This window comes from Aptenodytes patagonicus, chromosome W (genome assembly GCF_965638725.1).
Source record: "Aptenodytes patagonicus chromosome W, bAptPat1.pri.cur, whole genome shotgun sequence".
NCBI lineage: Eukaryota > Metazoa > Chordata > Aves > Sphenisciformes > Spheniscidae > Aptenodytes > Aptenodytes patagonicus.
Window position 1 is genome coordinate 27848738 of NC_134981.1, and position 22573 is coordinate 27871310.

The 22573-nt window shown below is 44.1% G+C and overlaps 1 protein-coding gene across 1 annotated transcript in view; it reads left to right on the forward strand.

The window, feature by feature from the left end:
- The window catches only part of LOC143172215 (arylsulfatase B-like), a 99279-nt gene that overhangs the window by 20930 nt on the left and 55776 nt on the right, over positions 1-22573 (forward strand).

Consider the following 22573-nt stretch of genomic DNA (forward strand, 5'->3'; position numbering starts at 1 on the left):
CATTGCGAAACTTACGTATCACACTAAGGTCAAAGTCAATGTTCTAAAAACAAACCTCACAAGCGAGTCATCACTATTCACTGCAGACCACAGCAAACTGCAAAAACCAACACCAATCTTTAACATGTACAGCAAAAAAAATGAGCACGATGCAGATTATACAAATCAATATCGAGAACAGAGAAACCAACATTGCGACCCACAACTATTAACAGATATAAGTTCCTTAATACACTCCGGTTAATCTGTTATTATCTCAAACCCTTCGAGCCCCACGTTGGGTGCCAAAAAGGACTGTTGTGGTTTAACCTCAGTCGGCAACTAAGCACCACGCAGCTGCTCGCTCACTCCCCCCAACCCCCCGGTGGGATGGGGGAGAGAATTGGAAGAGCACAAGTGAGAAAAACTCGTGGGCTGAGATAAAAACAGTTTAATATAATAATTGAAATAAAATTATGATAATAATAATATAATAATAATAATAATACACAAAGCAAGTGATGCACAGTACAATTGCTCACCACCCGCCGACCGATGCCCAGACAGTCCCCGAGCAGCGGCCCCCCCCAGGCCAGCTTTCCCCAGTTTATGTACTGAGCATGACGTCACATGGTATGGAATATCCCTTTGGCCAGTTTGGCTGTGCCCCCTCCCAGCTTCTTGTGCACCTGCAGCCTTCTCAGTCGGTAGAGCATGGAAAACTAAAAAATCCTTGGCTAGTGTAAGCATTACCTAGCAACAACTAAAACATCGGTGCGTTATCAACTTTGTTCTCCTCCTAAATCCAAAACACAGCACTGTACCAGCTACTAGGAAGGAAATTAATTCTGTCCCTGCCGAAACCAGGACAACCAAGTAGCACTGCAACAAACATACAGTCTTCTGATCAATTACTGCACTGTGAAGTGTCAACCCCAAAATTAGAGATTTCTTTTTAGTGCGTGCTCATTGAAATACTTTAGGAAATGATATAATCTTTGCTCTCATGGTAGATTTCTTTTTATTAAACTCTTTTGTGTTTCTTCCTGTTTGTATATGTTATGGCTCAACCAGGATTCCCTTGAAAACATGCTAGTTGGCAAATGGAACTATTGCACATTTTAAAAGGGCCTTTAAAGTTCTTTAAAGTGACCTGATGGAAATACTGGGCCAAGAATGAAGTAATCTGGTCATTAGCAAAGTCTGACTCCATCAGAATAAATCAACATCTCTGGTGTCTTTTTGAACAGATACACAAGCTATATCTACAGGTAAATAAGGGGAAAAAAAAAAGATGAGCTAGTTGAATGGTAAGTGGTGTTATATTTGTGTATCAAGTAGTAGCTTGAAAATTCTTGACTGGTGCAATATTAAATTAAATTTGCTTTTATAGAGCACCTTTTATACTGCAGATACAAGTCTATGCTAATGAGATCAGTGGTGAAAATGAAGTCATTGCCTGTTCAAGCAAAACAGATAAAAATGGATACAGCAATGTCTTGGGTACCCATGGCCTTTTATCCATTTGAAATCAAAAAGAATGAGATGTAGGGTTTATTTTTCTTTTTAGGAAACTTAAGAGAATATAACTACAACTTTCCTGAAGACGACCTTGATTTAAAATAACTAAAAGTCATAAAAAGCATTCAAGTGGTACAAATTTACCTCAGCACTATTAACACTGGCTTAGAGTCCAAGTTTTGCTTCAAATGTAGACCTATGATTTGAGGTAAGAAGTGGGGATTTGCTGTGCATAGCATGTGTTTATAGTTTTTACAACATATTACAAGTAATTTGTGTGGAAACTTGCTAACGTTAGAGCAAAGGAATCGGACCTCTAATTTCAGTTCTGTGTTAAAGCTACTATCCTTTGCTTTATTTAACTTTCAGCTTTTTAATATACTAAATAATTTTGAAGTAAAATTCCTTACTGCTCTTTCTTCCAATATGTCTGTTAATTCTTAAATGTAGATTAGCACTGTAGTGTCTGGTAGTTGCCATAAGAGGGCTTTGAACAGTAAAATATGTGGAACTTTTCTCTTCAAGCCTGATTAATAAGAGCACAGACTGTCTTGGACATACTGATGTTTATACAGTCTCTCTCTCACACACCCCCCTAGATATTTTTTTCCAAAATTTTATATTATCTTTTCTTAATAAAGATGACTTCTCAGTCTTTTTTTTTTCCCCTTTTTTTTCATTCCAGTATATTGTGGCTTTTGTCTAATAAAATGTTGGGGTTTTTTGCTTGTTTCCAGCTTCTACTTTGGTAGAAACCAGGGATCTGACTTTCACTGGTTCCTCGAGGGCAGTTTTTTTATCTTCTCCCTAACGTCTTTGTTCCTGAATAAACTTCTGCTCATTTTCTTTTGCTGGTAAGGGACTTCAGAGACAGTTTTAATTCTAGATTGTTGTCACAGGTGAATTATTAAGAGAAGTCATCGTTATGGGGTTAACTAAAAGGGTTTTATTAATGATCAATCGATGATCAAATGGTAATTAATCGATGATTGAATGAAAATCAAATGGCAATCAAATGGTGATTAAGCAATAATTGAATGTTAGTTAAACAGTGATTTAACAATGATCTGACAATGATCTGACGATGATGTAACTGATTTAGACAGCAGACAAACACTATTACTTACTACACTTCTAATAATTAAGCTATAGCTGGGTATATAAAAATGTTGCTAGCATACGATATACTTTTAGGCCTAATGTAGAATGTCACTGTCGTGGTTTAATCTCAGTCGGCAACTAAGCACCACGCAGCCGCTCGCTCGCTCCCACCCCCGGTGGGATGGGGGAGAGAATTGGAAGAGCCCAAGTGAGAAAAAGTCGTGGGTTGAGATAAAAACAGTTTAATAATTGAAATAAAATGATCATAATAATATGATAATAATAATAATACACAAAGCAAGTGATGCACAGTACAATTGCTCACCACCCGCCGACCGATGCCCAGCCAGTCCCCGAGCAGCGGCCCCCCCGGCCAGCTTTCCCCCAGTTTATGTACTGAGCATGATGTCACATGGTATGGAATGTCCCTTTGGTCAGTTTGGCTGTGCCCCCTCCCAGCTTCTTGTGCACCTGCAGCCTTCTCAGTTGGTAGAGCATGGAAAACTAAAAAGTCCTTGGCTAGTGTAAGCATTACCTAGCAACAGCTAAAACATCTGTGCGTTATCAACTTTGTTCTCATCCTAAATCCAAAACACTGTACCAGCTACTAGGAAGGAAATTAACTCTATCCCTGCCGAAACCAGGACAGTCACTTACCTCGTTACAGATATCAGATGCCCGGTAAGGGGTCTCTCAACCTCGAGGAGTAACCTTGAGAGGTGTCCCTACTCAGGGGGGAGATCACTGCCGTGCAGCCTGCTGCCGTATAGGAGAGGTCAATGGGCTCGGAGGGGCTACAAATTTTTATAGCGTAAAGTGATTGACTCGTAGTCAACCCCCCCACCCTTTGGTGTATGTGCAGGTGTGCAGCTGTAGCAGTTTTAGTTTTGTCTAGTCCCAGCTCGGGCTGGTACTGTTAGCTCCTGATAAGACATGGCCTAGACTCCTTAGTTCCTGAGAAGATATGGCCTAGCACAGTTCTCACGGTTTGCACAGCAGGGCTGACTTCAGTCAGGCCTACTTGTCGGTGATGCCTGAACCAAAGTTCACTCAGTCAGAGTGGGTGCATCTGTCACAATTGTCCAAGCCAACTGAAGGATCAATTGGTTAGAGCACTTATTCTCTGGTTGTGTTGTTAGAGGTGCTAATTTTAAAGGTTGTGTTGTTAGACAGATTTATTTTTTTTTAGTAAACCTGCTCAATTACAGGTCTGAAGACCTGCTTTAATCGGTCCTCTCAGGAGGTTCTGAAAGGTTCAGTGCATTGTCAGCAAGGAAAGTGCCTGAGAATCTACTGCCTGAGTGTCTACTGCTTCCTAAAGAGGAAATAAGCACAGGTGCCTTAGCTGCAAGCACCTTCAATCAAACAAGTTATTTGAGTCCGTATATTCTCAAATACTACTTTTCTATCTTGATTATTTAAGCTTGTTATTATACAGGCAAAAGGTACATCTGGTCACTGTACTTGCATTGGTCAGAGTTATTGCATGCCAATGATAAATAATGAAAGGTGCATGTGTTTGGTGTTTCATACTCCAGTGCTGGCTTTTATTCTTTTTTTAGACTTTTTCCACATTAAAGTATGGGTGGTAAGAATAAATGTTTTTAGAAGTAAAGAATATCTTCTCTGCAGTTTTTTGTGTTACACGGGACATCTGGATTGATGCCTTAAGTTGCAGATAATAGTAATGGGACATCTAGACCGGTTTGTAAGAATATATTATCAAAGGTGGAAATGTTATGATGGAAATTAATTTAAAAATGAAAACTGAGATGTTGATAGTCAAGTAATATATTGATTTTTTTTTCCTGTTCTAAAATCCTATGAAAACCTAAAATGTTTCATAGGAAATGTTTGTTTATCTTCCCTTCCTTCTAGCGTTAACCCCTCCCCACCCACCCTGCTTTTTATGTGCAAAACCTAACATTCAAGGCATGAGCAGGACAACCAGGGGATCCGGCCTAGCCAGCATGGATTCATGAAAGGCAGGTCCTGCTTGACCAACCTGATCTCCTTCGATGACCAGGTGACCCGCCTAGTGGATGAGGGAAAGGCTGTGGATGTGGTCTACCTGGACTTTAGTAAAGCCTTTGACACCGTCTCCCACAGCATTCTCCTAGAGAAGCTGGCGGCTCACGGCTTAGACAGGTGTACTCTGCGCTGGGTCAAAAACTGGCTGGACGGCCGGGCCCAGAGAGTTGTGGTGAAGGGAGTTAAATCCAGTTGGCGGCCAGTCACGAGCGGTGTTCCCCAGGGCTCAGTACTGGGGCCGGTCTTGTTTAATATCTTTATTGATGATCTGGATGAGGGGATTGAGTGCACCCTCAGTAAGTTTGCAGACGACACCAAGCTGGGCGGGAGTGTTGATCTGCTCGAGGGTAGGAAGGCTCTGCAGAGGGACCTGGACAGGCTGGATCGATGGGCCCAGGCCAACTGTATGAGATTCAACAAGGCCAAGTGCCGGGTCCTGCACTTGGGTCACAACAACCCCATGCAGCGCTACAGGCTTGGGGAAGAGTGGCTGGAAAGCTGCCCAGCAGAGAAGGACCTGGGGGTGTTGGTCGACAGCCGGCTGAACATGAGCCGGCAGTGTGCCCAGGCGGCCAAGAAGGCCAATGGCATCCTGGCCTGTATCGGAAATAGTGTGGCCAGCAGGAGTAGGGAAGTGATCGTGCCCCTGTACTCGGCACTGGTGAGGCCGCACCTCGAATACTGTGTTCAGTTTTGGGCCCCTCACTACAAGAAGGACGTTGAGGTGCTGGAGCGTGTCCAGAGAAGGGCAACGAGGCTGGTGAGGGGTCTGGAGAACAAGTCTTATGAGGAGCGGCTGAGGGAACTGGGGTTGTTTAGCCTGGAGAAAAGGAGGCTGAGGGGAGACCTCATCGCTCTCTACAACTACCTGAAAGGAGGTTGTAGCGAGGTGGGTGTTGGTCTCTTCTCCCAAGGAATGAGCGATAGGACGAGAGGAAACGGCCTCAAGTTGCGGCAGGGGAGGTTTAGATTGGATGTAAGGAAAAATTTCTTTACTGAAAGAGTGGTGAAACATTGGAACAGGCTGCCCAGGGAAGTGGTTGAGTCCCCATCCCTGGAGGTATTTAAAAGACGTGTAGATGAGGCGCTTAGGGACATGGTTTAGTAGGCATGGTGGTGTTGGGTTGACGGTTGGACTTGGTGATCTTAGAGGTCTTTTCCAACCTCAATGATTCTATGATTCTATGATTCTATGATTCCAAAATCAAGTTCCTGAACAGAGGATGACCTTGTACCAAAGATACTCGCTTCTTTTTTCACTTTGTGTTTAAAATTCCAACATAAGTAGAATCTTGAAATTTTTTTTCCTGTTTTGAGCAAATGCCAGTGCTTAAAGTGAAGTTCACTTGTAAATGAAACTCAGAAATTAATTTTGCCCAGAGTCACAAACTGGCCATTTTTGTTTAAAGCTTTGACTTAAGCATGCTGATAGTTATCCTAGCAATTTTTTTCTCAGGCTGAGGAGTAATGATGAATGCTGAAAACAGCTCATTTTACACGTTAACAACATTTAATAATTTCCCACAGCTCTCACAAGGCTGTGTTAAACTAGGATTACTATTAAACTATACTAGTTTGTTCTCCATAATAGTGTTTAAGAAGCTGTTATACTTTGTATCAGAATCTTCTACACCCAAATCAGTGGTCAGGTTCAGTGCTCTGTCGTTGGGAGAAGTGCAAAGTTTTCTCGACCATGTCTCATTTAAATTGCTTACTGCAGGCATATGAATAGGTTGTCGGGTTATTCCCGTTGTTTTTAGGTTAAAATTTCCCTCCATGTTTCTCTTGTGTTTAGTGATGGTGAATCCTAGTGTAGACCTGACACAGCAGGATCTGTAACTACAGAGACTTGTTTAATTACTGAGACTACTTACAATGAAAGCAGTTGCCTGAAACTGTCTGCACTGGGATTGCTCCTATCATGAAAGCTGTACGGGGGGGGGGAGAAAAAGAAGAATTGAATAGGATGAAAAAGGACGTTGTACACGCAGCTTTTGTAGGGCTAAGTTTGTAACTATTGGAATCTTGTATACATCAAATGCATTTTTTTTCCCATTAGATTAATTTTCCTTTTTTTTTTTCCCACTTTATAAAAGTCAGGAGAATAAACAGACAATTCTGGTGACTTACAAAAAACTTACAGGTTGATTTATCTAAGCACAACTCAGTAAAAGTTGCTCTGTAAATGCTCTGTAAAGTTGCTCAGCAAATGGTGCTCTGATGCAGGAGAGGTATTATGTTCCCTTGATGGAAAATAAAAGCGCTATGGGTGTATTTAAAGCACAACAAAAATGACATTAGCAGAATTTTATAGGAGAAGGTGTGGTTTTCTGTTTCTATTGTGCCTCTAATGTAAAGGCTTTCAGTAGTTCTGAAAAAAATCTGTATTAAGCACTGGAAAATATAATAATGCGTCAGCACTCTCAACACTTTTTTGAGTGGCTTTGCTGCTGCTTATATTGAACCTTCAAGGTTACTTTTTCCACTGAGAGTATACAGCATCAGACTGAAGTATGCAACAAATGTTTTTTCATAAACTGATCTTAATCAAATGATTTTGGTTCATTTCATTGGAAATATATGTTTCGTGTTAGCCATCAGAGGGAGTATGCTTACATTTCTGCCACATTTGTAGCACGATTGGAAAATGCAGCAACAAATGGATCTTTCAAATGCAATATGAGGAAGCAGGGAAGAACATGAGTTCAAATTAAGGGCAAAGTTATTCTCTAATTCATGCTGCGAGTCATTTATCCGCAGTGTAGATCTCTGCTGTGTATTCTGTACTTTTTTTTTTTATGAAACCTCAATGGGAGTTCCATACTGGGAACACACACAGAATAAGCATTATTCATGCTGTGAAGATCAGAGGGGAGAAATTTTCCCCAAATGTGATCCTTTACCGCTATTATCGACAGCGCACTCTGTTTAACTGTGAGTCACAACCATGAGCTTAAATCACACAAAGGAAAGACTCTGAAGTCCTGTTCTGTGATCTAGACTTTTAGCAAGAATGTTGGAGGTCAAAAATGAGATGCATTTACAGAGCTGTGCATTGAAGCTGTCTAGTGCTTGCTTGTATTGTGTCTGGCACTAGTAAATGCTATTTAATTCCCTTTCATATATACTAAATTCACCCAGAAAATTAAAAAAGGTTTTGAAAAAAACCAACAGCTAACTGCCTGCTTGTATTGTTGATATTGGCAATTGATTGTAGTGTTGCATCCAAACTTTGTGTACGAGAATTCTGCATGTAGACTTGTCTCCTGCTTATATCCATCACTTCATTTTTAAATAAATACATATTAAATGGTATGTACTGGTATCATGTCTGCTAAATAGCTGCGGGGTTTGTAAACTATTGTATCAGTGTTGCTTGTAGTTCCCCTTCTTTGCTTTTTATTACCATGAACTGTTGACTGCCTCCGTAATTTCAATAGTATTTAAAACAAAATCATATAAAGCCCAGTTTTGCATTATGGAAAAGAGACGTCAGCACTCTATGTAACCAAAACTTCTGGAGTTTGGTTTTTCTGTAGTCTCCCCATCAGAAATGGGCAACGGCAAGAAAGGTATGGGGATATGGGTTTCGTCCCATCCTCTATCTTTTGTTTATCTTTGTCTAAGGATGTTTGCATGTTGCCTGTTACTCCTTTTATTTATTTTTATTTGCAAATTTCAGAAATTTGTTTTGTAGAAATACCGTATGTAGTGTGAGTCACTTAATTGACATACTCTTTTCAACAGTACCGAGACACTAATATTGTTAAACTGGCTTCTTAAACTTTATAAGTTATGTATGAAATAATTTCACAGTTAACTTCTAATATACTTTCCAGTTCTGCTTCAGTGTGGATGGACCCTCACGCTGACCTCCATATGGTTCTGATTAGGTATAAGAGCATGATTGCTCATAAAGCCCCAGTCCTTCAAAGGAACACTAGATATATAACATGTAACAAATGTTTACAGAATTAAACTGTGGATGAATTGGATATGCCATCTTATTTCTGCCATCTCTTTCTATACTTGTTACTCCCATTAATGTCTAGTTGTTGTGGATTAAAGGAACTTATATGGTCACTAGTATTCAAGGTTGAATTGCATTTGATTTTTAGAATGCAATATTACAATATCAGAAAGAAAAATAAAAAACTCAGTATTGCAAAACAAAACAGAATTACACAAAGGAGAGAAAGAAGCAATATCTTCTGTCATCCAGTTTAGTGGTTCATGTTGTTTTGGATCAGTGAGACAAAGGTGGTTGAAAATCTGTCCTCAATCCATCATCCTCTGTAATTCATCCTCTGTTAAGGGAATTGTGCTGACAGTGGCACAGTGGTAGGATCACTTTAGATGCTGTGAGATTCAGGATTAGAAGTGTGTTTCTGTTGTTGCTGTTTACAACTCATAAAAATCTCCTAATGCAGTAGCACAACAAGAAAAGGGAAAAAAAGTCCCAAAACATGTGAGTCTGAGTTTCTTTTTAAGCTTTCATCATTCTGAACTCAGGTGATGCACAGTGGAAATGTATCAGAAACTTGAGGAGAAGGAAGGAATTTGCTCCTTCTTTGATTTACTAGGATCTGGTGGGTATGGGTTTCTGTTTGTTTCCCTGATTGCCCATCTTAGGTATCCAAACGGTGAAATGTCTTCCATTTTCTGTGGGAATCTAATCTCCTAATCTAACACCACAGGTGATGGAAAAAGCTTAGAAAAACTTTGGGTAAATAAGCTTTTTCTGTTTTTCATCACGACTCTTCCTTGCACAACTTTTAGTATTTTTTTCTTGTCCTGTAAGTTGTTTTAGACTACCACTGTGAATTTACAAATATATTGGGTACTATTAAAGGTACTAAATATTAAGATATAGCCAAATATATGCCATTTACTGGTCAACTAGTTTGTCCTGGTTTTGGCAGGGATAGAGTTAATTTCCTTCCTAGTAGCTGGTACAATGCTGTGTTTTGGATTTAGGGTGAGAACAAAGTTGATAACACACTGATGTTTTAGTTGTTGCTAGGTAGTGTTTACACTAGTCAAGGACTTTTCAGCTTCCCATGCTCTACCGACTGAGAAGGCTGGAGGTGCACAAGAAGCTGGGAGGGGGCACAGCCAGGACAGCTGACCCCAACTGGCCAAAGGGATATTCCATACCATGTGACGTCATGCTCAGTATATAAAGCTGGGGGAAGAAGAAGGAAGTGGGGGACGTTCGGAGTGATGGCGTTTGTCTTCCCAAGTAACCGTTACGCATGATGGAGCCCTGCTTTCCTGGAGATGGCTGAACACCTGCCTGCCCATGGGAAGTAGTGAATGAATTCCTTGTTTTGTTTTGCTTGTGCGTGTGGCTTTTGCTTTACCTATTAAACTGTCTTTATCTCAACCCACGAGTTTTTCTCACTCTTACCCTTCCGATTCTCTCCCCCATCCCACTGTGGGGGGAGTGAGCGAGCAGCTGCGTGGTGCTTAGTTGCCGGCTGAGGTTAAACCACGACAGTCCTTTTTTGGCGCCCAACGTGGGGCTCGAAGGGTTCAAGATAATGACAGGTTTGATTGGAATGTGCTAGATCAAATTTATACCTGTTATTGCTGTTTAGCTATTAATTGGCAGGCTCCTGTGCTTGCCATGGGGCTTGCTTGCCTTACTGTATATTAGAGTCTAGTGCTCGTTAGTGGCTGCTTTTTGCTTTTGCTGCTTGCTGTACTGCTGTACTGCTTATCATCGTATTCTACTGTGCCTGGGAACATTTTGATAACAGCAATGGCGATGTGCCTGGGCTGGCAGATGGCCAGGGCATCGCTGCTGTTTCTGTGCTGCTGTACTGGACAGGCTGGAACTCCAGTGTGAACTCGAGTCGAAGGGACTGTGACCTGTGGATGAGTCCATGCGGGAGCAGGACACCCCAAAGCGTCTGTGGCCGTGGATAAGCCCATGCCAGAGCAGGTACATCTTGAAGCGTCTGTGGCCGCGGTTACGTTTGTGCTACAGCAGGTTTACTTCTGAAGGGACTGTGGCTGCGAGTAAGGCCACGCTGGAGCAGGTATATCTCTGAAGACATTGTGGCCCATGGAGAAGGCCGTGCTGGAACAGGTGCATCTCAAAGTGACTATGGATAAGTCTATGCTGCAGCAGGTGTACCCCTGGAGAGACTGTGGCTCATAGATAAGGCTCCACTTGGAGCAGGTACTACCCTAAGGGACTGCAGTCTGTGGATAAGTCCAAGCCGGAGCAGGGGCAAGGGGAGGAGTTCATTGCAATGTTAAACCCTATGGTTTGATCCGAAGGGACCAGGGGTGGAGACTGTAATGGAAATACTTTAAATTGTTGTAACCCATGATTTGAGTTGCATGTTATCGGAATTACTATAGCAGGAACCACCCAAACCAATGGAGGACAAGCCTTACAAGAAGCAGTGCAAGTGCAGCAGTGACCTGACCTGAGCTGGCTTTGGTACCCAGTAACTCCACGCAACACACCACCTCTCCTGTCCTGAGTGACCACCATTGCAGATGGAGCCCAAAGTCACGGACTAAATGAACTCAATGGACATTTCATGGACATTTCTGGACATTTTACAGACATTCCACAAGGGTGGTCTATAGACTAAGGGAATGATATCTGTGTGTTATATCAAAGGATGGAAAGTGGGGCGGGTGGTTAATGAGGTTGTACTGGAAAATATGGGACTTGAGCATGACATAGATGGTATAGAATAAGGGGTGGATACTGTCCTGGTTTCGGCAGGGATAGAGTTAATTTCCTTCCTAGTAGCTGGTACAGTGCTATGTTTTGGGTTTAGGGTGAGAACAATGTTGATAACACACTGATGTTTTAGTTGTTGCTAGGTAGTGTTTATACTAGTCAAGGACTTTTCAGTTTTCCATGCTCTACCGACTGAGAAGGCTGGAGGTGCACAAGAAGCTGGGAGGGGGCACAGCCAAACTGGCCAAAGGGATATTCCATACCATGTGACATCATGCTCAGTACATAAACTGGGGAAAGCTGGCCGGGGGGGCCGCTGCTCGGGGACTGGCTGGGCATCGGTCGGCGGGTGGTGAGCAATTGCACTGGGCATCACTTGCTTTGTGTATTATTATTATTATTATATTATTATTATATTATTATTATTATCATATTATTATTATAATTTTATTTCAATTATTAAACTGTTTTTATCTCAACCCACGAGTTTTTCTCACTTGTGCTCTTCCAATTCTCTCCCCCATCCCACCGGGGGTGGGGGGGAGTGAGCAAGCGGCTGTGTGGTGCTCAGTTGCCGACTGAGGTTAAACCACGACATAGTTTCTTAACCAGCATTAGCAAAGGAGATAGCTACAACATCTCTTTTGCATATTGCGATTATTCTTTTAGAACCTACATTTCTTATATTTGAACTTTGAATATGCAGCAAAAAGAGGAATGGTGTTTTAGTATCACTAGGAATCACTCACTGGAGTGGATATATACTAAATCTGTCACGTAGAGCACTAATATTTTTTTAGTATCTGCTGTTGTGTTTTCTTAGAATAGCTTAATTTTATTTTATAGAAGATCATATTAAAAATGTGGTGGAAATACTTAGGTCTTTAATACGAAATTATAAATCATGGTTTAATAGAACAAATCCAAATAGACTGAAGTTTGAAATTTTATATACATAGATTTTTAAGTTTCCTTTGTAGCTGATTAATGTTGTTTGGAACAACACAGAACTGTCTCGCACAAAGCTTTCATATTTATTTAGAAATACTGCTTCTCCAAGAGACTTACTTTGTCAATCATGGACAACCCTTGCTTTTATGAATCAATATCGAAACAGAGGGAAAATCTATCATTGATTGACTTCGGAAAGAAACATGCAATATTGTCTGGTCTGGGTTAAGAATTTGGAAGAAGCTGCAGGTGTTGTAAGATGGCCTTAGTCAAATAAGTAGTATCTGAAAAAGATTACTTGAATCCCTGCTGAGTTCTTCTGGATCTGTTTTCCTTCTCTGCATTTTCATTTTTTTCATACCTATATGTTCATATAGATTATGGTTTGGTTAGGATATGTATTTCATATACTTGTGAATATTCCAGAATTAAAGTATGCTCCAAATAAACATGTGAGTGAAGGCTAAACTCTACAGAAGAAACGGAGAACTTCCAAATAAAGGCTCAGCACAACTGTCTGTATTTTATCTCTCTCACTTTCCATCATTCCATGTTATTCTTATGCATAGAACATAATAGACGTATATTTGTGGAAGATTTCACTTTAGCATGCATTAAAGGAGTAAAGTTTTCCCTCTCTGCCTTAATTCACAGGAGAGTAAAACCAGCAGAATTACTTAGAATGTCAGAACATAGATGTGCTGAATGCCTAGGAAGTCATACATTTTACAGATTTTGAGTTTAAAACCCCACAACTAAAATGCATAAATGCATGTTAGTTATTCCAAATTACAATTATTTTATAGTAAGATATTATATCAGTTAAAAATTGGTTGATTTTAAAAATGGAAGGAAAAATTTTTATCATAGATTTGTGCTTTAGGCTTTCTTGATCATCTGTTTCTCTAAGATTTAGAAAGGATTTAAGCTTTTTGTGCCATGAAGTACAAATCGGTTTCTCTTGGGGGCTATGAAAAGACTCTCCCCATGGTCAGTGCAAGAATTTGCACTTTTCTTTGAAGCACTTGGAACCACTGGAAAGGTGTTTCTGGATTAAGTGGTTTAATCTGTAGGACTGGTATCAAACCTTCTCCTCTGTCTTGTTGAGTAATCAATGTGTGACATGCAAAATACAGGGAAACCATGACTTTTGTCCTGATAAAATGTATGGGCACTCTTCTGAAGGAGAACAATGCAAGATGAATAATCTTATTTATCTAGCAGGATAGGATAAGAATTTTTTAAGTATGCAAATCTCAACTGTTTTCTGTGCCTTAGAGTGCTTAGAAGAATTAGGTTTTTGATAATTCAGGACAGTGGCTTTGCAGGCTGGGAACATGCATGAGAATCAGTGCATAAGTAAATTGTAGAGTAGGCTGTGGCAGAAATGATGAGCTATTATTTAAAGTCCTCTGATTTAAGACTGATGAAAGAAATCAGGTTGGATAAATAGCAAGAGAGAAAAATGTGCAGGGTTTAGAGGAAAAGATGAACTTCAATTTTATGAGTTGGAAAAAAGACCATGGGCGTATTTATGAAAATGTGATCAGATGAATGTACCCTGAGGTGAAGAACAAGAAAAGAAACTACGTAGGAGCTCCTGATGGATGTTTTTAAAAACACAAAACAAAACAAAAAAATCCCCACGTCGCAGAGGAATATTACCTCTTCAAAATGTTGGTGGAAGCTGAAGGAAGCAAGCTTTAGAAAATACCTGGATGCGTAGGCTGAAGTAGCAGGAACTAAAGATGTTGCCCAATTTGCCAAATTGGGAGTAGGGGTGGAGATGGGACTTCTGGACTCACATATACCCAGCTGATCAATACCTGGCTCCGTGACTGGTATCACCAGCAGAATTTTGTGTTTTTTGATCACAGGTCGGTCTACATGACACCAGGCCTGCTGGCAACAGACGGGGTACACCTTTCTCAAAGGGGGAAAAGGATCTTTGCACAAGAGTTAGCAGGGCTCACTGAAAGAGCTTTAGATTTGAAGGGGGACAGGGATAAAGCCAGGCTCGCTAGAGATAAGCCTGGGGGTGACACGCCAATGTTTGAGGGATGGTGTGCTAGCGAGGTCCTTCAGTCTGCTCCACAATGTGCTGAGTGCACTGGAGCACATTTGAAATGTCTCTATACTAACACGCGCAGCATGAGGAATAAACAAGAGGAGCTAGAAGCTTTGGCCCAGTCCCAGAGCTACGACATCATTGGCATAAGTGAAACCTGGTGGGATGAGTCCTGTGACTAGTGTGCCGTGATGGATGGTTATAGACTCTTCAGGAGGGATAGGCAGGGCAGGCGAGGCGGGGGTGGTGGAGCTGTATGTAAGGGAGGAGTTGGATTGTATGGCGCTTGCAGTTGGTGATGACACGGTTGAGAGCCTCTGGGTAAGGATTAAGGGGAAAGCAAATAAAGCAGGTGGTGTTGTGGGAGTCTACTATTGACCACCCAGCCAGGATCACAAGACCGATGAATTATTCTATAAGGAATTAAGGGATATCTCTAGATCAGCTGCCCTTGTCCTTATGGGTGATTTTAACTTCCCAGACGTCAACTGGGAATATCATACAGCGGACACAAACAGGTCCAGGAAATTCCTGAAGCACGTAGAAGATAACTTCTTGGTGCAGGTACTAAGGGAGCCGACTAGGAAAGGTGCCCTCCTAGATTTGTTGTTTGTAAACAGAGAGGGACTCGTGGGCGAAGTGGTGATTGGTGGCTGTCTTGGTCACAGTGACCACAAAGTAGTTGAGTTTCAAATCGTTGGAGATAGGAGAAAAACTTCCAGCAAAACTTTGACCCTGGATATGGGGAGAGCAGACTTCGGGCTGCTGAAGGAGCTAGTTAGTAAGGACCCCTGGGGATGTGCTTTTGAAGGTATTGGGGTCCATGAATGCTGGTCACTTTTTAAGAGCCCTCTCTTAAGAGCGCAGGAACAGGCAATTCCAAAGCGTCGGAAGTCAAGCAAGCAGGGCAGAAGGCCGGCTTGGCTGAGCAGGGATCTCCTCCTAGAACTTAGGCGGAAAAGGAAAGCGTATGGACATTGGAAGCAAGGACAGGCGACACGGGAGGACTACGGAGATGCTGTTTGCCACTGTAGGGAGAAAATTCATGCGGCCAAAGCTCGATTAGAGTTCAAGCTGGCCAGCACTGTGAAGGACAACAAAAAGGGCTTTTTAAAATATGTCAACAGCAAAAGGAGGATCAGAGATAACATTGGTCCGTTACTTGATGAGGTCGGTCACCTCACAAATAGGGATGTAGACAAAGCAGAGACGTTTAATGCCACCTTCGCCTCTGTCTTTAACACTGATGATGGGACCTGGGACCCCCGGAGCGCTGTGTTGGAAGACCGTGACTGGGGGGATGATAAATTCCCAGCCGACCCTGAACTTGTTCGAGACTTGCTGCTCCAGCTGGATATGCATAAGTCTATGGAGCCTGAGGGGATTCATCCCAGGGTACAGAAAGAGCTGGCCGATGTTATCGCGGGACCTCTCTCCATTATATTTCAACAGTCTTATACAATCATAGAATCATAGAATCACTGAAGTTGGAAAAGACCTCTAAGTTCATCGAGTCCAACCGTCAACCCAACACCACCATGCCCACTAAACCATGTCCCTAAGCGCCTCATCTACACGTCTTTTAAATACCTCCAGGATTGGGACTCCACCACTTCCCTGGGCAGCCTGTTCCAATGTTTAACCACTCTTTCAGTAAAGACATTTTTCCTCATGTCCAATCTAAACCTCCCCTGGCACAACTTGAGGCCATTTCCTCTCGTCCTATCACTTGTTACTTGGGAGAAGAGACCGACACCCACCTCGCTACAACCGACACCCATCTCGCTACAACCTCCTTTCAGGTAGTTGTAGAGAGTGATGAGGTCTCCCCTCAGCCTCCTCTTCTCCAGGCTAAACAACACCAGTTCCCTCAGCCACTCCTCATAAGACCCCTCACCAGCTTCGTTGCCCTTCTCTGGACACGCTCCAGCACCTCAACGTCCTTCTTGTAGTGAGGGGCCCAAAACTGAACACAGTATTCGAGGTGCGGCCTCACCAGTGCCGAGTACAGGGGCACGATCACTTCCCTACTCCTGCTGGCCACACTATTTCCGATACAGGCCAGGATGCCATTGGCCTTCTGGGCCGCCTGGGCACACTGCTGGCTCATATTCAGCCGGCTGTCGACCAACACCCCCAGGTCCTTTTCCGCCAGGCAGCTTTCTAGCCACTCTTCCCCAAGCCTGTAGCGCTGCATGGGGTTGTTGTGGCCGAAGTGCAGGACCCGGCACTTGGCCTTGTTGAACCTCATACAATTGGTCTGGGCCCATCGATCCAGCCTGTCCAGGTCCCTCTGCAGAGCCTTCCTACCCTCGAGCAGATCAACACTCCCGCCCAACTTGGTGTCATCTGCAAACTTACTGAGGGTGCACTCAATCCCCTCATCCAGATCATTGATAAAGATATTGAACAAGACCAGCCCCAAAACTGAGCCCTGGGGAACACCATTTGTGTCTGGCCGCCAACTGGATTTAACTCCCTTCACCACAACTCTCTGGGCCCGGCCGTCCAGCCAGTTTTTTACCCAGCGAAGAGTACACCTGTCTAAGCCATGAGCAGCCATTTTCTCCAGGAGAATGCTGTGGGAGACGGTGTCAAAGGCCTTACTGAAGTCCAGGTAGACCACATCCACAGCCTTTCCCTCATCCACTAGGCGGGTCACCTGGTCATAGAAGGAGATCAGGTTGGTCAAGCAGGACCTGCCTCTCATGAATCCGTGCTGGCTGGGCCTGATCCCCTGGTTGTCCCGCTCATGCCTTGTGAGCGCCCTCAAGATGAACCACTCCATAATCTTCCCCGGCACCGAGGTCAGGCTGACAGGCCTGTAGTTCCCCGGATCCTCCTTCCCGCCCTTCTTGTAGATGGGCGTCACATTGGCAAGCCTCCAGTCGTCCGGGACCTCCCCCGTTAACCAGGACTGCTGATAAATGATGGAGAGCGGCTTGGTGAGCACCTCCGCCAGCTCCCTCAGCACTCTCGGGTGGATCCCATCCGGCCCCATAGACTTGGGAGCGTCCAGGTGGCGTAGCAGGTCGTTGACTGCTTCCTCTTGGATTATAGGGGGTTCATCCTTCTCGCCGTCCCTGTCTTCCAGCTCACGGGGCTGAATACCCTGAGGATAACTGGTCTGCCTGTTAAAGACTGAGGCAAAGAAGGCATTGAGTACCTCAGCCTTTTCCTCATCCTCGGTGACAATGTTCCCCCACGCATCCAATAAAGGATGGAGATTCTCCTTGGCTCTCTTCTTGTCATTAATATATTTGTAAAAACTTTTTTTGTTGTCTCTAACGACAGCGGCAAGATTGTGTTCTAGCTGGGCTTTTGCCTTTCTCATTTCCTCTCTGCATGACCTAACGAGATCCCTGTACTCTTCTTGAGTCGCCTGCCCCTTCTTCCACAAGCGGTAAACTCTCCTTTTTTTCCTGAGTCCCAGCAAGAGATCCCCGTTCAGCCAGGCCGGTCGTCTTCCCCGCCCGTTCTTCTTACGGCGTACAGGGACAGCCTGCTCCTGTGCCTTTAAGACTTCCTTCTTGAAGATCGTCCAGCCTTCCTGGACCCCTTTGCCCTTCAGGACTGTCTCCCAAGAGACTCTCTCCACCAGCATCCTGAACAGGCCAAAGTCCACCCTCCGGAAGTCCATGGTTGCGGTTTTGCTGGTCCCCCTCCTTACTTCACCAAGAATTCTACCATTTCATGGTCGCTAAGCCCAAGACGGCCTCCGACCACCACATCTCCCACCAGTCCTTCTCTGTTTGTAAGCAGCAGGTCGAGCGAGGCACCTCCCCTGGTAGGCTCACTTACCAGCTGCGTCAGGAAGTTGTCTTCCACACACTCCAGGAACCTCCTAGACTGCTTCCTCTCTGCCGTGTTGTATTTCCAGCAGACGTCCGGGAAGTTGAAGTCCCCCACGAGAACAAGGGCTAGCGATTGAGAGGCTTCTGCCAGCCGCTTGTAGAACGCTTCATCTGCCCCTTCATCCTGGTTGGGTGGTCTATAACAGACTCCCAGCAGGATATCTGCCTCGTTGGCCTTCCCCCTCATCCTTACCCATAAACACTCGACCGTATCATCATCACAATCGTTGAGCTCTAGACAATCGAAACACTCCCTAACATACAGGGCCACCCCACCACCTCTCCTTCCTCGCCTGTCCCTTCTGAAGAGTCTATAGCCATCCATTGCAGCACTCCCATCGTGAGAGTCACCCCACCATGTTTCTGTGATGGCGACTAAGTCATATCTCTCCCGCTGCACAATGGCTTCCAGCTCCTCCTGTTTGCCGCCCATGCTGCGTGCATTGGTGTAGATGCGCTTGAGCTGGGCTATCGATTTCGCCCCCAGCATCGGCATGCCACCCCTAGGCTCATCTCTAGTGAGCCTCGTTTTATCCCCTTCCCCCTTCAAACCTAGTTTAAAGCCCTCTCAATGAGCCCTGCCAATTCAGTCTTGGGAGCCTGGAGAGGTCCCAGTCGACTGGAAGCTGGCAAATGTTGTCCCAATTTTCAAGAAGGGAAAGAAGGAAGACCCTGGTAATTACAGGCCTGTCAGTCTCACTTCAGTGCCTGGTAAAGTTATGGAGAAGGTTATTCTGGAAGTTACTGAAAAACACTTGAGAGACAACACAGTCATTGGTCATAGCCAGCACGGGTTCACAAGGGGAAAGTCCTGCTTAACCAACTTAATTTCCTTTTATGACAAGGTCACCCATCTAGTTGACCAAGGGAAGCCAGTAGGTGTGGATTCTTTTTGGATTTTAGGAAAGGTTTTGATACTGTCTCTCACAGTATCCTTCTGGACAAAATGTCCAGCACACAGCTAGACAAGTCCATAATACGTTGGGTGAACAATTGGCTGATGGATCGGGCTCAAAGAGTTGTAGTAAATGGGGTTACATCAGGCTGGTGGCCAGTCACCAGTGGGGCTCCCCAGGGCTCAAATTTAGGGCCAGTGCTCTTTAATGTTTTTATAAATGATCTGGATGCAGGAATCGAATGTACATTAAGCATGTTTGCTGATGATACTAAACTAGGAGGAGCTGTGGACTCCCTCGAGGGTAGAGAGGCCTTACAGAGAGATCTGGAGAGACTAGGGAGCTGGGCAATCGCCAACTGTATGAAATTTAACAAGAGCAAGTGCCGGATTCTCCACCTGGGATGGGGTAATCCTGGTTATACGTACAAATTGGGGGACGAGAGGCTGGAGAGCAGCCCCGTGGAAAGAGATCTGGGGGTTTGGGTTGATGGCAAGTTGAACATGAGTCAACAGTGTGCCCTGGCAGCCAAAAGGGCCAACTGGGTCCTGGGGTGCATCAAGCACAGCATAGCTAGCCGGTCGAGGGAGGCGATTGTCCCCCTCTACACTGCACTGGTGCGGCCCCACCTCGAGTACTGTGTGCAGTTTTGGGCGCCTCAATGTAAGAATCACAGAATCATAGAATCATTGAGGTTGGAAAAGACCTCTAAGATCATCGAGTCCAACCGTCAACCCAACACCACCAGGCCCACTAAACCATGTCCCTAAGTGCCTCATCTACTCGTCTTTTAAAAACCTCCAGGGATGGGGACTCCACCACTTCCCTGGGCAGCCTGTTCCAATGTTTCACCACTCTTTCAGTAAAGAAATTTTTCCTTACATCCAATCTAAACCTCCCCTGGCGCAATTTGAGGCCATTTCCTCTCGTCCTATCGCTTGTTACTTGGGAGAAGAGACCGACACCCACCTCGCTACAACATCCTTTCAGGTAGTTGTAGAGAGCGATGAGGTCTCCCCTCAGCCTCCTCTTCTCCAGGCTAAACAACCCCGGTTCCCTCAGCCGCTCCTCATCAGACTTGTTCTCCAGACCCCTCACCAGCCTCGTTGCCCTTCTCTGGACACGCTCCAGCACCTCAACGTCCTTCTTGTAGTGAGGGGCCCAAAACTGAACACAGTATTCGAGGTGTGGCCTCACCAGTGCCGAGTACAGGGGCACGATCACTTCCCTACTCCTGCTGGCCACACTATTTCTGATACAGGCCAGGATGCCATTGGCCTTCTTGGCCGCCTGGGCACACTGCCGGCTCATGTTCAGCCGGCTGTCGACCAACACCCCCAGGTCCTTTTCCGACAGGCAGCTTTCCAGCCACTCTTCCCCAAGCCTGTAGCGCTGCATGGGGTTGTTGTGGCCGAAGTGCAGGACCCGGCACTTGGCCTTGTTGAACCTCATACAATTGGTCTGGGCCCATCGATCCAGCCTGTCCAGGTCCCTCTGCAGAGCCTTCCTACCCTCGAGCAGATCAACGCTCCCGCCCAACTTGGTGTCGTCTGCAAACTTACTGAGGGTGCACTCAATCCCCTCATCCAGATCATCGATAAAGATATTAAACAAGACCGGCCCCAAAACTGAGCCCTGGGGAACACCGCTCGTGACCGGCCGCCAACCGGAATTTGAACAGCCGCCAACTGGATTTGACTCCATTCACTACAACTCTCTGGGCAAAGAAGGACATCAAGCTATTGGAGTGTGTCCAGAGGAGGGTGACCAAGGGCGACCAAGATGGTGAAAGGTCTCGAGGGCAAGACTTATGAGGAGCAGCTGATGTCACTTGGCTTGTTCAGCTTGGAGAAGAGAAGGCTGAGGGGTGACCTCGTCGCAGTCTACAGCTTCCTCAAGAGAGGTAGCAGAGGGGGAGGTGCTGATCTCCTCTCTCTGGTGACCAGCGATAGGACACGTGGAAATGGAATGAAGCTGTGTCAGGAGAAGTTCAGATTGGACATTAGGAAAAGGTTCTTCGCTGAGAGGGTGGTCGGTCGGTGGAACAGGCTCCCCAGGGAAGTGGTCACAGCCCCAAGCCTGTCAGAGTTCAAGGAGCGTGTGGACGACGCTCTTAGTCATATGGTTTAGTTTTAGGTAGTCCTGTGAGGAGCAGGGAGTTGGACTCGATGATCCTTATGGGTCCCTTCCGACTTGAGATATTCTATGATTCTGTGATTCTATGATTTTTTAATCTTGAACTTCTCCAGTGGCTTTCTGAACCCATGCAAGCTTTTAGCATCAATTGTATGCATCCACAGGTATATCTTAGGGGAAAGGTATTTGAACACACACACAGCAGCTAGCCATTTTGTCTCCTGCTGTCTAGACATACCCTAGTAGGTAAGACCAACTAGAACTCCAGTTACAGTCCTGTAGTGGTGGTTCATGCTTGTCTTTCTCCCAAGTTTGTACCTCATGCAATCAGTGGCTTCTTGTTTATTCCCTCCTCCACCTTTATTATTTACTGGTTAGCTTAATATTTCATCAGTACAGATTCCATTATGATCTTTTAGTATTATGCAACTTGCTCACCTTTAACATATTATTGATATTTTAAGTCAGCTCTGTTCTGCTTACCTAGGAAGGAAACAAACTTCAGGAATCAAAACAGAAACCATCCTTCAGAACTTTCTTGATAAGTCAGTCAAGAAATGAAGCAGAAAGGGTGTCTTGAACATGAATTCCTTAGGGAGAAGGAAATACTAAGTTCTAGCAATGTGAAAATGAGAAGTCAAAATGAGTGGGATGAAACTTGTTTCATATGTTGGGTTTTTTCATTTACATATCAGGTAAGTTATCAAAACAAGAATTTTTTTCCCCCTTTTTTAACTTAGAGTACTATGTCTGAATGCTTTACAGCATATATGTTAGATAGAATGCTTGTCTCAGGGAATTTATTGCATAATGAAACTGGCACAATGTGAATGTCTTCAACTCAACTACAGAAAGTAAAGTCTCAGAAAAAATAATAAGTATAATAAAGATTTGATTGTAACCCAGGAAATGCACACTTTTCTCTCTCTGTTCTTCAAAAAGACATTCTACTTCTATAATTTCCTTGCTACTTCGCTGCTGATATTCAGGACTAAAAAATCTCGTGTGCTAGTATAAAACTGATATGGACAATAAGTAGCCTGTGATACAAAGATGATATTTAACATACTTAAGATTTGATTCCGCAGTGTGTCCAAACTGTGTTCTAACATAGTGTAGATAAGATACCTTTTATCTTAATGCCACCAAAGGTTAAAAGCTACTGAAATATCTGTCCCCTGAGTATCCCTGACACAAATTCCTGTTTACACTAAGAGTAGAAGGAATTGTAGAAACTCATATTTTTTTTGTAACCGGCAACTGCTTAAATTCTCAGATCTCAGCACTCAACATTGTTGTGTGAGAAATATTGGTAGCTAGTATTTGGTTG